We start from the raw sequence: 14,230 nt of genomic DNA, 5'->3' as shown, positions 1-14,230 counted from the left end.
TCTCAAGAAATGGATCTAGGAAAATTGAGTTATGAAAAACATGAAATTGGATCTTTTCCAAATAACATATATGCAAAATTGGACCTTTTCCAGATAACATATTCATGTATATAAATACAAAAGACAAAACAATAAGACTTTTAGAGTATACCATAGAAACAGTTGTATGACTTTGGAGTAGAAACGTATTTTTTTAAAGAATCTTTAAATGAAAATGGTTGAATTTTAGCATATTAAAATTACAAAGTTCTATTCATCAACAGATACCAGAAAGAGAATTAAAAGACAAGCCACAGCTTGGGAAGTGATATTTGCAACACAAGAGATAAATAAAAGGTCAATATCTAAAAATATAATGAACATCTACAAATTAATAAAGATATAACTTATGACAAAAGTGGGCAAATGATTGAGTAGACATTTCACAATGAAGATTGTGGTCAAAAATACGTGGAAAATGTCATGCCTCACAGCAATCTCCCAGAAAATGAGTATTTTAATGGATAAGAATGGAAAATGGTGCATGAGGACTCCCAGGCTCTATCTCCAGGCCTTAAGTAAACGGCTCCTGCATTTCAAGGCCACGTCCTCACTTCTGAAATGTGCCTGAAGTTTTATGTTTGAAAGACAAGTTTCAGAAGAGGGACATATTTAAGTGGAGGCTGGCGGCTCAGTTGGTGGAGCATATGACTCTATATCCTAGGGTTGTGAGTTTGAGCCCCATGTTGGGTTTAGAGATTACTTTAAAATCTTAATAAAAAGAAAAAAAAGAGGAACCTTATTTGAGATAAGGAATTACTATTTCTTAGCAAATTAATGTGATTTTTTTTACTGAGTGAAAATATGAGGTAAACTTTATCCTCAATGAAATATGCAAGCATAAGATCTCAAATAATAAACATTTCCTTTAATGAAGGTAGACATTTGTGACTTACCAATCTGATGAAGGTTTTATTTCCTTGTTCTTGCCTCTCTCTTTCCCATCTCGTGTTCTCATCTCATATTCATTTACACCACTCCCATCTAACCATAGCTCTGACCTCTCTACATTTTACAATACTGTTTGCAATTTTTTGATGGATTTTTCTCCAATTCATAATGAATATTTTTGGAAGAAAAAAATCAACACAAAATAAAATTGACAGTAGTTAAAACTGCACATGGTGAAATTTATTATGACTAAAATTTGATGGAAATTCTATCCTTGTCAAAGTTCAGATCTGTAGAGTATATAAGCTGGATGAATTGAATTGGTTGCAAATAATGGCCTCAAAAGAAAACATGTGCAAAAACTATAAAGAATAAAATTTGATAGGAACACAAACTCAAGCAATGAATCATGTCTTTGTTATAAGAGTTTCTCTTTAGAAAGGAATTGATCTCATTGAAAATAATATTGGAAACATTAAAGAGGGGGAAATGGGAATATCATATATTTTTTCATACAGAAAAACTAATAATTAAATTAGTTCCATGCAGTTGGCTCTGAAAAATACTGCATTGTTCTGATTAAAACAATTTTATCCAGTTTAGTGAAGTGTGTTTTCCATGGACTCATGAAATCATTTTTGTACATAAAAATAATGTATTACCTAGCACTGTATAAATTTAAAGATAGTAAATGTTTGCTAATTACCTGATATCAATACTGATACTGATTGATATGCTGCACATTTTTGCAACTAGCATTTACAGAGTGCCAGCTGTATACGCTTCAATGTACTAAGCACTGGCAATACAAAAATGTATAAGACAGATTTCTTCCCCAAGAAATTAACATGTAACTAAAATTGAAAATATAAGCCTAAAATTGTTTCATTTTGTTTTACTTTATTTGATTCTGTTTATAAATCTGCGCATTTTTTAAAAAGTGCACATGGTTAAAGATGTCACTTGTAAATTATTTATTCATTGCTCTGCTATAATGTAATCTCTTCAAGGCAATATCCTCTCCTGAATTTTCATTTATTTAAACATACGTGTGGACTCAAAAACCAGTACCAAAAACCTCTAAAGCATTACACTCAAAATATGAAGTTGGTATTTTGCATTCTGTAACATCCTCCTCTTAATTTAGCCTGTCAAAGTCCGTTTATCCTGTCAGTCCTCCATAAAGTCAAACCATTAATTTCCTCAACTGTCAGTGTACATATCACTTTCAGGATAAATCTATCAAATGGAACCTGACATCTCCCAGGCTTTGCCATCATTAGATGGTGATTAATGTTAAAAACTTCCATTTGTCTTAAACACTCCCCTTTCTAATTCAGTAATTGGATCAAAGATAGAAGATGTTGTGTTAATGGGCACTGCAGTCTTGTTTTCCAGGTGGCTCCTTCAGCTCCTGAGATAGGGAGTCTGAGGCTCCTCCAAACTGTTGCTAGCTTGAAGCTTCAATCACAGTCTACCACTGGTCTTCTGCCTCCACAAGGGTAACCCCAGGACTCTGGTACTCTGTGGTGATTTCCTGTGAATAAAGCCCAGGATGAATGCATTTCAAACTTTGGCCTGCAACAGTTAATTAAGCTCCCAGACCCTCATCTTTGAAAACTTCTCTTGTACTGTATTAAATACACTGTACTAAAGTGCATTAATTACATTCTATTAAAGTGTATTAATATACTGTACTAAAGCTTAAAGCTTTATATTAGATTCCCACCGTTCCATTGTTCATAGGAAATAAAATCCCTTCATGATCTGGGTCCTACCCAGTCCTGCAGCTTCTTTTAAACTCTCTCTGTCTGTTTCTCTAATCTAGCCTCATGGCTTACTTGCAGACATTCAAATACCCTGTGCTTCCCTTCCATGGGTCTTTGCATTTCTCTGCCTGGAATGTTCATTCCCCCTATCCTCACCCAGTTCCTCTCTGATTAAGGATCGTTTCCTCTGGGCCACTTGTCCTAACCGCCCACAGTAGTGTTATATGTGGTCAAGTGCTTCTCCCTCACCACTTGTGGCATAATTGTCATCACTTGTTTGCTTGACTACCTGCTTAATGTTTATTCCCTCTCATTCAACAGTAAGCTTCATGAGAACAGGGAATGCTCTGGCTTTTCACCATTCTCTCATCATAGCCATAGTACACACAAGGGTTCACTCAAAAACGCTTAGTACATACCTATAAATTGCAGTGGGGTTGTATTCAGGTCACAGTCTGAAAGGGTTACATTTTTTGTGTATATGTGAACAGGAGTGGAGTTTATGCCATGTGATATCCTTTCTGAGCATCAGCTGATCGCCGGAGCTAGCAAAGGCCTCTACCAAACGCATTTAGGTCTTCAGTGGTCCATACTGGCGGGTCCATTCCCAGCTCACTTGCCTACCTGAAAGCTCAAAAAGTAAAAATGGGCAGTTGGACCCAGTACAAATAATTATAGGTAACGTACCTACTGAAATGTCCTGCCAAGAAAGTCTAAGCCAATTGCCAGGTATAAAATTAGGAATTCAAGTGTTCTTGAAAGCACCAAGTTTTAAAATGTAATCCTGACTCTGTGTTCACTTTAAAAAAGATTTTCTATGAGGGTTTGACAGTCTTAACATCAGCATAATTATCGATTCCTGATCTGCCTTGAATTTGATTGCTTTTACTTAGTATCTAAGGGTGGGCAGAAGCATATTAGACCTTGGGTTTGCAGAGTAACTACTATTTGTTCTTTGCCCCAATTTTACTGCATGAGAATTGGAGCCAAAGATTGAGTAACTTCTTGTCCAGAAGGCTCTGTACTTGGCTGGTTGTGGATGTCTCAACAGGACACATTCAGATCTGTCCATTTTCTTTGGTGCCATCACTACAACCTTAGTTCAGGCCACTATCACTCTCACCTGGTCTAGTGTAATAGTGTCCTTTTTTTTTTTTCTAGTGTTCTCTACAATTCATTCTTCACTTTGCAGCCAGAGAGGTCTTTATATATCAAATAAGATCATGCATGCCCTAGCCCAAACCTGCCAATGGCTTCCCATTATATCACATCTACTTATTCTACCAACTAATAAAAGTGTTAAAAATCTTCCAATTTTAATCGTAGATTTGTTTATTTATTCCTTTAGTTTTTTCAGCTTTTCTTCATGTATTTTGAAATTCGATTATTACATACAAATTTAGAATTTATTATATCTTCTTAATGGGTTGACTCTTATTATGAAATATCCCCTTAATCTCTAATAGTACTCTTAGACTTAAAGTCTACTTTGCCTGACATTAATGTACCTGTTTCTGCTTCCTTATTTCTAGAATTCATATTGTATATTTTTTCATTCCTATATTTTAAATTTACCTACATTTTTATATTTAAAGCGTATGTGTTGTTAACATCCTATAACAATCTCAACCATTCTGAATCTCAATCTTTTACCCATTTTTATTGGACTAATTAGCCCATTTATATTTAATATAATTGTTAATACAGTTGAGTTTAAGATTACATTCTTGATACATTTTTCTATCTGTATTATCTGGATTTGTTCCATTCCCCTTCAGTGCTTTTTTAGGTTTGCTAATTGTTTTTTATTATATTATTATATTATTTTATTTCCTCTACTGACATTTTAGGTATACTTCATTTTTTAGTTTTTGTTTATTTTTATTGAGTTCTCTGAGGTTATAATGGATAAACTATATTAACAATATAACCTAGTTTGGAAAAATATTACACTATTTCAAACATAGGAACCTACAACAGTATGCTTCCACTTACCCCCTTCTGTCCTTGGAACAATTATTATCATACATTTTTACATCTACATATGTTATAAACTCCATAATACATTTTTATTATTTGCTTTAAACAATTATTTCTTAAGAAATTAAGAGAGTGGTGATGTCTTTTATATTTATTCACATATTTATAATAAATGGAAGTCTTCATTCGTACATATAGGTAAGAGTTTCTACCTTGTATTACTTCCTTCATTTTCCTGAAGGACATTTTGACTTAGCAATTTGATGAAGGCAGTACAATGATCCCCTTATCTTTCCTCTATCTCTCCCTCCCCCATCTCCTGTCTTATCTCATATTTACCCAACCTACTCCTATCCCTCCAAACCAGCATATTTCTATATCTTTGAATACTTCTTGCAGTACAGTGCTGCTGATGACAAACTCTCTTACCTTTTGTTTATCAGAATGTATTTTTATTTAGCATTCATTTGGTAGGGGGAAGATTGTTGGATACAAAACTCTAGGTGACTTTTTTTCTTTTAGCATTTTAAAGATGTTCCATTGCCTTCTAGCCTACCTTGTTTCTTATGAGAAGACAATGTTAATTCTTATTATTGTTCCTGTATATGTAGTATGTTTTTGGTTTTTTGGCTGCTTTTAATATTTTCTCTTTATTTTTGTTTTTTGGCAGTTTGGCTGTGATGTGCTTTGTGTTTGCACTGCTTGTTGATTTGGGAGGTGCTTGGATCTGTGGGTTAATATTTTTCATCAAATTGGGAAACTTTTGGTGTGTTACTTTTTCAAATACTTTTCTTTTCCTCCTCGGACTCCAATTACACAAGTAAGCCTGCTTGATAATATCCCACACATCACTAAGGCTCTCTTCCATTTTTTCCAGGCTTTTTTCTCTCTGTGCTTCAGTTTAACTAGTTTCTATTGTGTTTTGTTTTGTTTTGTTTTGTTTTCCTCTTATACAGTGTCCAATCTGTCCTTCAGGGCACTGTTTGCCCTTCGAAATTTCTCTTCAGCTCACAGTTTCACAATAGCTGTCTTCAACCAGACCTCGTAGGGTCTTACCCTTTGTGTGTGTGTCTTAATATTTGGTCAAAGACTTAAGGGGACTTCAATGCAAATTTCTTGAGTTCATTCTTTGCATAGTTCCTTCTTTTCTGGTGCATTGCCCTGTAAATGTCCAGCTTCCCTAGTGTTCCCACACTCTGATCTTTGCCTACTCAGCTCAGTGAGATTGGTATGCTCTGTTCATCCTCTAACCCTCTAGGCTATATTCCAGAAAGTGCACCCACACAGAAAGCCAAGGTGATCAGGAGATTCACTTCATGTATTTCCCTTCTCTCAGGGGTTTGATGTTTTACTCTGCCTTTTATTCAATATCTAAAAGTCATTGTTTATATGTTTTTCTGTTTATGTAGTTTTTACTATGATAAGACTAATTTAGTACCAACTACTCTGGTTGCCCCATCTCATTTAGAATAAAATTCAAACTCCTTGTTTCTCTGGTTTATAAAGCACAGTTTAACCTGGCCCTGCCTAGTTCTCTGATTTCATGAAGTACCATTCTCCCCTTTACCTACCTATACTCTATACTGGGCTCCTTCCCACTCCTCAGACATACTGCTTGTTCTTACCTTAGGGCTTTAGCACTACTCCCTCTTCTGTATAAGATGCTCTACGCTCTAATTGTCACATTATGGTCTCTTGCTAATTATTTAAGACCATCCAAATTAAAGTATACACCTAGCCATTGTCAGAGCAACTTGTTTTATGTATTTGTAGAATGTATACCATATTCAGATATTTTTGTTTGTGTATTTTATTTATTTTTCTCTTGGCTTATTTACTGTCTTCTTTCATTAGAAAAAGTATCCATGAGGATAGAAATGTTCTCTGTCTTTTTTATTGCTGTATCTTCAGTGCTGGGACTGTGCCTAATAGATATGAAGTATTCGATAAATACTTCTTAAGTGAATAGATAAATTAATAAAGCCCATTTTTCTTCTTCATTGTTTCGTACCTTCCTCTCAAATTACCACAAACTTTAATGGAATATTCAATCTCATATAACATGGATGATGGTGAGGAAGATAATAATGATCATGCCTGATATTTATTGAACTGTTATTACTATGTGCTAGATGCTGACCTAAATGCTTTACCTTTATTATCTCATTTAATCCTTATTACAACCTTATAAGGTATCTGATATTATATTGGCATTTCAGATAAGAAAGTAGGCACAGAGAAGTTAAATGTCTTTGTGAGTGTCTCACATCTAATCATTTTGCCCAATCTCTAGTGTTTATCATTCTGGCAAACTTCTAGGTTGCTATTGTCCAGGCTCTGATTTTTATTTCCACATGACTGGATCTGGGTTTTATACTGCCTTTGAGATACACCCAGGTCATGCTAGTCTCTAGCACTAAAATATCATGTACCACATCTGTTGTCTATTACTCTTCCTTGCCAAAAAAGAAAACCAAAAAAAAAAAAAAAAACCCAAAAACAAACAAACAAACAAAAAAAACCCAACTCATATTGTGCTATTGTATCCAACCCTCATGTTTCTACTGTAGCATAAATATGCTTAACCAGCTGTTGCTAACGCTTTGTAATGCTTGTGACAACTCTACTGAGAACTTCCTCTTAATGGAGCAGATGGTGTGAAATCAAGCAAGCAAGTGGAAATGTAGTGACAGAGCTGAAGGAGGGAGAGAGATACTGGTCAATGCTGCTTCTTTTTTTCTTTTCCTTTTTCTTTCCTTTCTTTTTTTCTTTTTGAGATTTGAATCTAAGGCAGGTTATATTCAAGTCTCTATGCTTGTATTCCAAAGGCAGTATAAGATCTGGATATGAGGTTAAAGGAAAGAAGTTTGCAGGAGTGGGAGAATGGTTAAAAATGTTTTACAGAAGTGACTGACAAAATCACCAAAATGAATATGTTCCTCCAAAAAGCAAATGGATTTGAAGAACAATAGAAAACATTGAATAGAGTTAAGGATTAAAGGAATAAATCAAAAGAATAATAATTTTCCCAGAGAGAGTAAACAACCTATCCGATACCAATGTTAATAATAACCATCTTAAATAAATTAAGAGTTGCAGTTTTGAACAACTTAAAGAGAGAAAGGTGAGAGTCAGACAGACTGCATAAACCCCATACCCAGTGCTTACAAGCTATGAGACCCTAGGCAAGTTCCTTACCCTCTGTGAATTTGAATTATCCTTTGGATAATAAATCCTATCATAGGATATGAAAAAGGTAAGTTTGGGGTAGAGGATGGTTATTTGAGGGACAAAACATTTACAACAAAACCAGTAAAGGGGTACTCCCATAAACCCCAAAATACAAGTAGGTGAAGACAAACTTTTGTCATTCACAAACCCTTCAGGGCAGTAGGGTGAGGTTTGGGGAGGGCTTATGGAGGAGAGGGGAAAGAAGGAAGCATCAGGGTGTCCAACAGACTTGAGAATAGGAGAAACGCCAAAGAAGCAAGAGTATACACTAGAAAGCACAGCAAGCCATGGAGAACAGCAGTTGCAGCGAGGAGAGATTTTGCCAATTCATAGTGAGGGTGGGAAAGAGGCCCCTGGTCAGAGATTCTGCTGAGTGGAGCAGTGAATTCCCTCTTTCTATCCTTGGTTAGCAGAACATTCACGGTTTCAGGGAACCTAACAATGCCAAAGGCTGTATGAAATGCACACTACAAGGAGCATTCCGAAATTCTCTGTTAAACTCATATCAAAGATTTCAGTGTTTTATAGATCAGACTATAAAAACATTAATTTCATTTCCTTTGAGACCAAGTCTCAAGTCCCCTGGCTGCAAGACCCTCTAGGCTGAAAATGGCCTGGATTCCATGAATTGTTGTATGAGCTTGCAGAGCTATCTACGTTGTCCTTGGGCAAGATTTATGCAACATTGGCTATTGCCAGCTTATGGCTGTACATTGTGGAAGAAAATAATCCAGAAGAGGGGGGAAAATTTATGATCCAAGTAAAGGAAGGAAGAATTACAGGAGTGATATGCTTTAGTTGGTCAGGTCAAAGGGGAAGAGGTGGCTGTGGATAGGATCATTAGGGATTCCTTTACAGGAACTGGAATGCAGGCAGATGCATAGAGGCGGATACTGGCAGGTGGGTAGATACTGTGCTGGCAACTTTTGCAAGTTCTCATAGTGCTTCTGCTTTCTCAGTTAAGTAGGAAGCAGTGTCATTAGCTGAGAGAGAGGAGTGGGGAGGAAGTGCTAAAGGTTTGAGGAGAGAGGAACAGATTATGCAATTGTAATTTAGGGGAGAGAGAGAGAGTGACTGCCCAAGGAGAATGTGGTATGGTTGCCAGGTAGCCCATCTTGATCAAGTTTATATTAGGCATGACTGGAGATAAGCAGATCCACAAGAGGGAAACCCAATGGTCTCAGGAGGGTGTGATGATTAATTTTATGTTGATAGGGCCATCAGGGGCCCAGACATTTGGTCAAACATTATTCTGAGTGTGCCTGTGAGGGTGTTTCTGGATTAGATTAACATTTGAATCAGGAAACCAAACAAAACAGATTGCCCTCTTAGTGTGGATGGGCCTCATCCAATCCACTAAAGACCTGAGCAGAGCAAAAATGCTCAGTAATAGGGACTCTGCCTGCCTGACTGTTTGAGCTAGAACATTGGTCTTCTCTTGCCCTTGAACTGAAACTTATATCATCAGCTCTTTTGGGTCTCCAGTTTGCCTGCTATTGATCTTGGGACTTCTCAGCCTCCATAATTGCATAAGCCAATTCTTTATTTAATCTCTGTATCTATCTATCATCTATCTATTTATCTTTCTATCATCTATCATCTGTCTATCTCCTATCGTTTCTATTTCTCTAGAGAACATGACTACCAAATTAATGATTTAGTGATTGTGTTAGAATGGTAGTGGTGGCTTACCCTGGCTCTACTTCCTCTGGTGGGAGACATGAGGGGCACCCTATGGGTGAACCCCCAAGGTGTGGGGCATGAGACCCAGAAAATGACCCATCCCCCAGTAAAGCTTGTTTTCTCTGTGTTGCTGGCTCGACCCAGGAATTAATGAGAGGGTGGAGATGGGGCTCTTTCTACTTCATAGTTTATGTCTCTTGAGTTCTAGACTTGGTTGTGTTTTTTGCACATTGTCTTTCCTCCTATTTGCCCCATTTTGCTCTCCATCTTCCAGCCTCCCAGCTTACTGGCAGTCTGGATGATGGCTGCAGACTATGAATGATGCCCTTTCTCTGACTAAACCAAATTCAGACAATAGCAGCTGGTTCCTAAGGGCCCATTGGCCCTATGCCCAGAAGTGCTGGTAGGAACCAAAGTCTCTGAGGCTCAGTTAGGTCAGACCCGGATGCCATAGCCTCCAGGCATGTAGTCTCACTTTCTTTGTGACCTCTGTGTGCCTCTCTGGGGAGAGGAATAAAGAGTGTCCCTGAGAACATGTCCCATGTCACTTCCCTCACACACAGGTGGGCCTTCCCCAAAGGGAGGTACAGGCCTAGGACACTCCTCTCAGCTATACCATGGGTAGCAGGCAGCCCTCCTGCTTTTGTATGTCCTTGAATAAAGAATAGCTTAATATTTTTAAATAATTGGGGAAAATCCAAAGAAGAAGAATATTTTGTGACACATGAGAATTGCATGAAATTCAAATTTGTGTCCATAAAATGTTATTGGAAGAGAAATATACCCATTTGTTTAGATATTTTCTGTGGCTACTTTCTTGGGCAAAGCTGAATAGTTGTAGTAGGGACCATTAAAAAAATTTACTATCTGGTCCTTGACAGACAATTTCTTGTAACCCTTGTTCCATGGCATGGTACTTCATTGGAGCCCAGAAGGACTGGGAGAAGCCAAATTCTCTGGGACCAGATGGGTCAAACTTGGGAGCCATAGCCACTTTGGCTCCGTCAAAAAAAACAAAGAGCCCAATGTCTGGGGTTCTTCACTGAGAAGAATGAGAGAAGATAACAGGTAGTGACAAGCAAATGTGTTTACTTCATACATCAAATTGAATATATCTGTAAACATATTGAAAATGAAATCTGGAAATATTTTTAAGAGCTTCTAGTTTATTTTACAGAAAACCATAAGGCCTCAGAGATGCCACCAAGAGGTAAAGTCATGCCCAAAGTCATGTTCCATGTACACAGCTGGTTAGTAGCTGAGACCAGACTAGAACTCATTTGCTTTCACTTCCTACTCAACACTCTTTCCTTAGCCTTCTATATTATAGTCTTTGTGATGCTTTGGGGATCAGAGCCTATTCCTTCAAACTATGCTATGGCCAACTTCCCTTCCTGCAAAGTTTGCCATGAGTCTTAATATGGGGACATCTGGAGCCCACTGAAAGCATGTGTGGTCTTAGGTTGAGAAGTTCCCATTTCTGATATTAGGCCATCTATTAATAAAACCAGAGAATCTTTAGAAGCAGTTTCTTCCAATTACCTGGAACTTCTGGTAGGCGTAAGGGTACAGAGGAGCTTTTGCCATTTGAAAACTGTCCTCTGACTTCAGATTTCAGAGTCCTTTCCAGTGACAGCCTCTCAAAAATGCCCATGTATCTAATTAAAAATATAGATTTTTCTGTTGTGAGAGAAAGCCAAAATATAGCTTTAAAATTTGCTTGGCCAAGTACATTTAATAATACCTAAATGCTCTCATGTGTTAAATATTCTTCCATTTTCTCCATAACCACTTACAATAAATATTGATGATTGTCTAACTTCGAAAATGGCTATGTACATAGGAAAATATTCATGTGTGTCTCATTGATTTTCCTGACAGGGCCAAATGGAGCAGGTAAGCCAATTTAACACAACCAATTTCCAATTTTGCACAGACTGAATAGGAGAAGTGCCATGGAAATGAATAATCAATCTTACTACCATTATTATTAATAATATTTAGCTCACATACAGCTCCTTCCATTTTTTAAGCACTTCACCAGCATTAACAAATTTATTCACTAACACTCAAGGGAGGCATTTTTGTAATGGGAACGAGAGGCCAAGAGAGACGTAAATGGCCTCCTTAGGGCTAAGGAACAGTTTGGGTATCGTGCTGCAAAAGCGGTATAGCCTCTAGTGAGTCCCAGACCCCACAGGATTTCCTACTTCCTTAAATACTAGAGAAATAATGCAACCTAGGGGACAAGTATAATTTTTCAATCTTACTTTTATAAGATGTGTATTTCCCATAAGAAGAACGGCATAATAAAAGCTACTATATTTCAAACACCTACTATGTGCTTAACACATACTGTTGGGTAACTGTTGGGGATATTGAAAGAAAAGAGCCTCAGCCCTGAAGAAGCTGGGAGATTAGGGAGGGAGAGAAAGGGAGATGAATAACCAAACAGCACACAGTGAGATGAGGGAGCTCAAGGGAGAGAGAGAAGAGAGGCACAGCTGAGCGGAGAAGGAGCACCCAGCACACTGTGAGCATGCTCCCCGAGAAAGAGATGCTGGAGTCCAGCCCCACGGGGTGACTGAGCATCAGGGCAGGGGATCTGAGCAGATCACAGATCAGACACTGTGGAGAAAGGGGAAAACATGGGGAAAAGGTGGCCTGGAAGAGCACTATGTCCTCTTCAGCCTAATGAGAGTGAAGGCTACTTGTCTGAGATGAAGATTTTGTGATGCTAGGGAAATAATTGCAGTGTCTTGTATGCCATCGGAGCAGATTATATTCTCCAAAGATAGCTCCAATAATATCTCCCATGTCACCCGATCTTCTGTAACGTGTCCTTGCCACCCTCTCCCATCCAGAGGTAAAGTTATATCCCCTCCTACTGAATCCTTAGGTGGGCTTAAGACTGCCTTGAACAATGGCATCTGGTGGAAGGATGCTCTGTGACTTCCGAGGCTAGGTCAGTGAAGGCAGTGCTGCTTCCGCCTTGTGGGACACTTGCTTTTTGGAGTGCTGAGCCATCAACTAAGAAGTCCAACTAGGCCCTCATATTGGTGCTCAGACCACCAGGCTCAGACCACAAGTAGTTGCTCAGACGAATGGCACCAGCTGAGATCCCAGCCAACAGCTAGCATCAGCCTGCAGACATATGAGTGAAAACACTTCCAGATGATTCCAGTCCCCAATTGTCAAGCCACTGTGAGCTCTTGAGTCTTCCCAGAGGAGACCCAGATACCGTGGAGCACAGAGAAGCTATCCCTGTTGAGACCTATTTGAATTCCTGACTCACAGAATCCACAAATGTAATAAAATGGTTGAAATGGGGGTGGTTTGTTATGGAGCAACAAACAGCTGTGCTACAGACTTTTTTACTTTATTTTCAGGCAATGGAGAATCACTGAAGGATTTTTAAGGGCGTACACTGTCATCAGCTTTTGTGTCGAAATGTAGGAGGAGGGGGATCCTGTGTGAAATGAGAAGACCACCTGACTAGTGATTTCAGTATTTCAGGCCTAAGGATTGTTCTTAGGTAAATCTTGGGTTATCACCTTTCTCTGTCAATGTTGGTTGATTTTGTCAGTCACACTTGTCTTCCTGTGGTTCAATGATTCTCATTCTGGCTGCACATTAGGATCACCTGGGGAGTATTAAAAAATATCCCATTTCCTGGGCCCCACCCCAGATCAATTAAATCAGAATATCTGGAGAAGTGGGACTCCAACATTGGTATTTTAAAAGTGTCCCTAGGTGATTCTAATGTGCATCCAAGGCTGAGAGCCACTTAGTGAGCTGTTCACCAACCATGCAGACTGAGCTCAGGGACAAGTGGCTCATGCTATAAATCTGAAACTCAGTTGCAAACTAAAATTACAAATTGCTAAATTTGTTATACTCTCTCACCTTGGGGGAAAAAGAAGTTTCTAGACAGTAAATGCTGGTTACCACTGTAGAACCAAAGGAAAAAGGAAAAGTTACAGACCTGAGGCCACATTATGAGAAAGATGTGAGGTCTTGGGGTGAATTTGTGAAAAGAGGAAGAGTGAAAGCTCTCTTTTCACAAGATTTATCTATTTTCAGTGGAGAGCTCCTTTCTCTAAAACATAGCTTCCCAGCATGGTTTGATGAAGCATCTCTTCCAGCAATTTTCTTTTCTTTGACACGGCCCAAGCCAAAATGAATCAGTTACATAGCTCTAGTGCATGTCTGTGGAACTGGATAAAAGAATGAGAAAACCTCCCCTGTGTGCATGTGCAGAGGTGAGGGGGCATATGTGTGCAGGTCTAGGTCATAATGTTGAAATGTAATGGGTAGGCAGGAGGGTAGAGAAAGGAACTGACTGGAGAACGAAGTCGAGAATGCCTGTGATCTGGAGCAGACCATGTGCCCTCTCTAGACTCCAATTTCCTCATCCGTATAGGAAAATAGGATGATCCTGAGGTCCCTTCTTTAACTGGAAACTATGGTTCCATAGTTGGGTACCAGAAACCTCTGTGGTTTGCTCTGCAATTGTCATTCTGCCCCAGACTAGCGAGTCTTGCTTCACAGTAGCTCTTTGCTTTGTGTATTAACCCTGTGTTTCCAGTGCTTTGACATCTGGGGACTTGCTGATCCTGGAGAGACTGCCCCTCCCA

General features: G+C 38.5%; 1 long non-coding RNA gene across 2 annotated transcripts in view; it reads left to right on the top strand.

Moving 5' to 3' along the window:
• The window catches only part of LOC140609482 (uncharacterized), a 29,776-nt gene extending 16,630 nt beyond the window's left edge, over nucleotides 1–13,146 (top strand). For both annotated transcript variants that reach the window (XR_012011307.1, XR_012011308.1), the window contains exon 2: nucleotides 12,983–13,146. This is a non-coding gene — a long non-coding RNA (uncharacterized lncRNA). The remainder of the gene's footprint in view (nucleotides 1–12,982) is intronic.
• The last annotated feature ends 1,084 nt before the right edge of the window (nucleotides 13,147–14,230 follow it).

The sequence above is a fragment of the Canis lupus genome, chromosome 18 (assembly GCF_048164855.1).
Source record: "Canis lupus baileyi chromosome 18, mCanLup2.hap1, whole genome shotgun sequence".
Lineage (NCBI taxonomy): Eukaryota > Metazoa > Chordata > Mammalia > Carnivora > Canidae > Canis > Canis lupus.
This window is presented reverse-complemented; position numbering and strand designations above follow the sequence as displayed.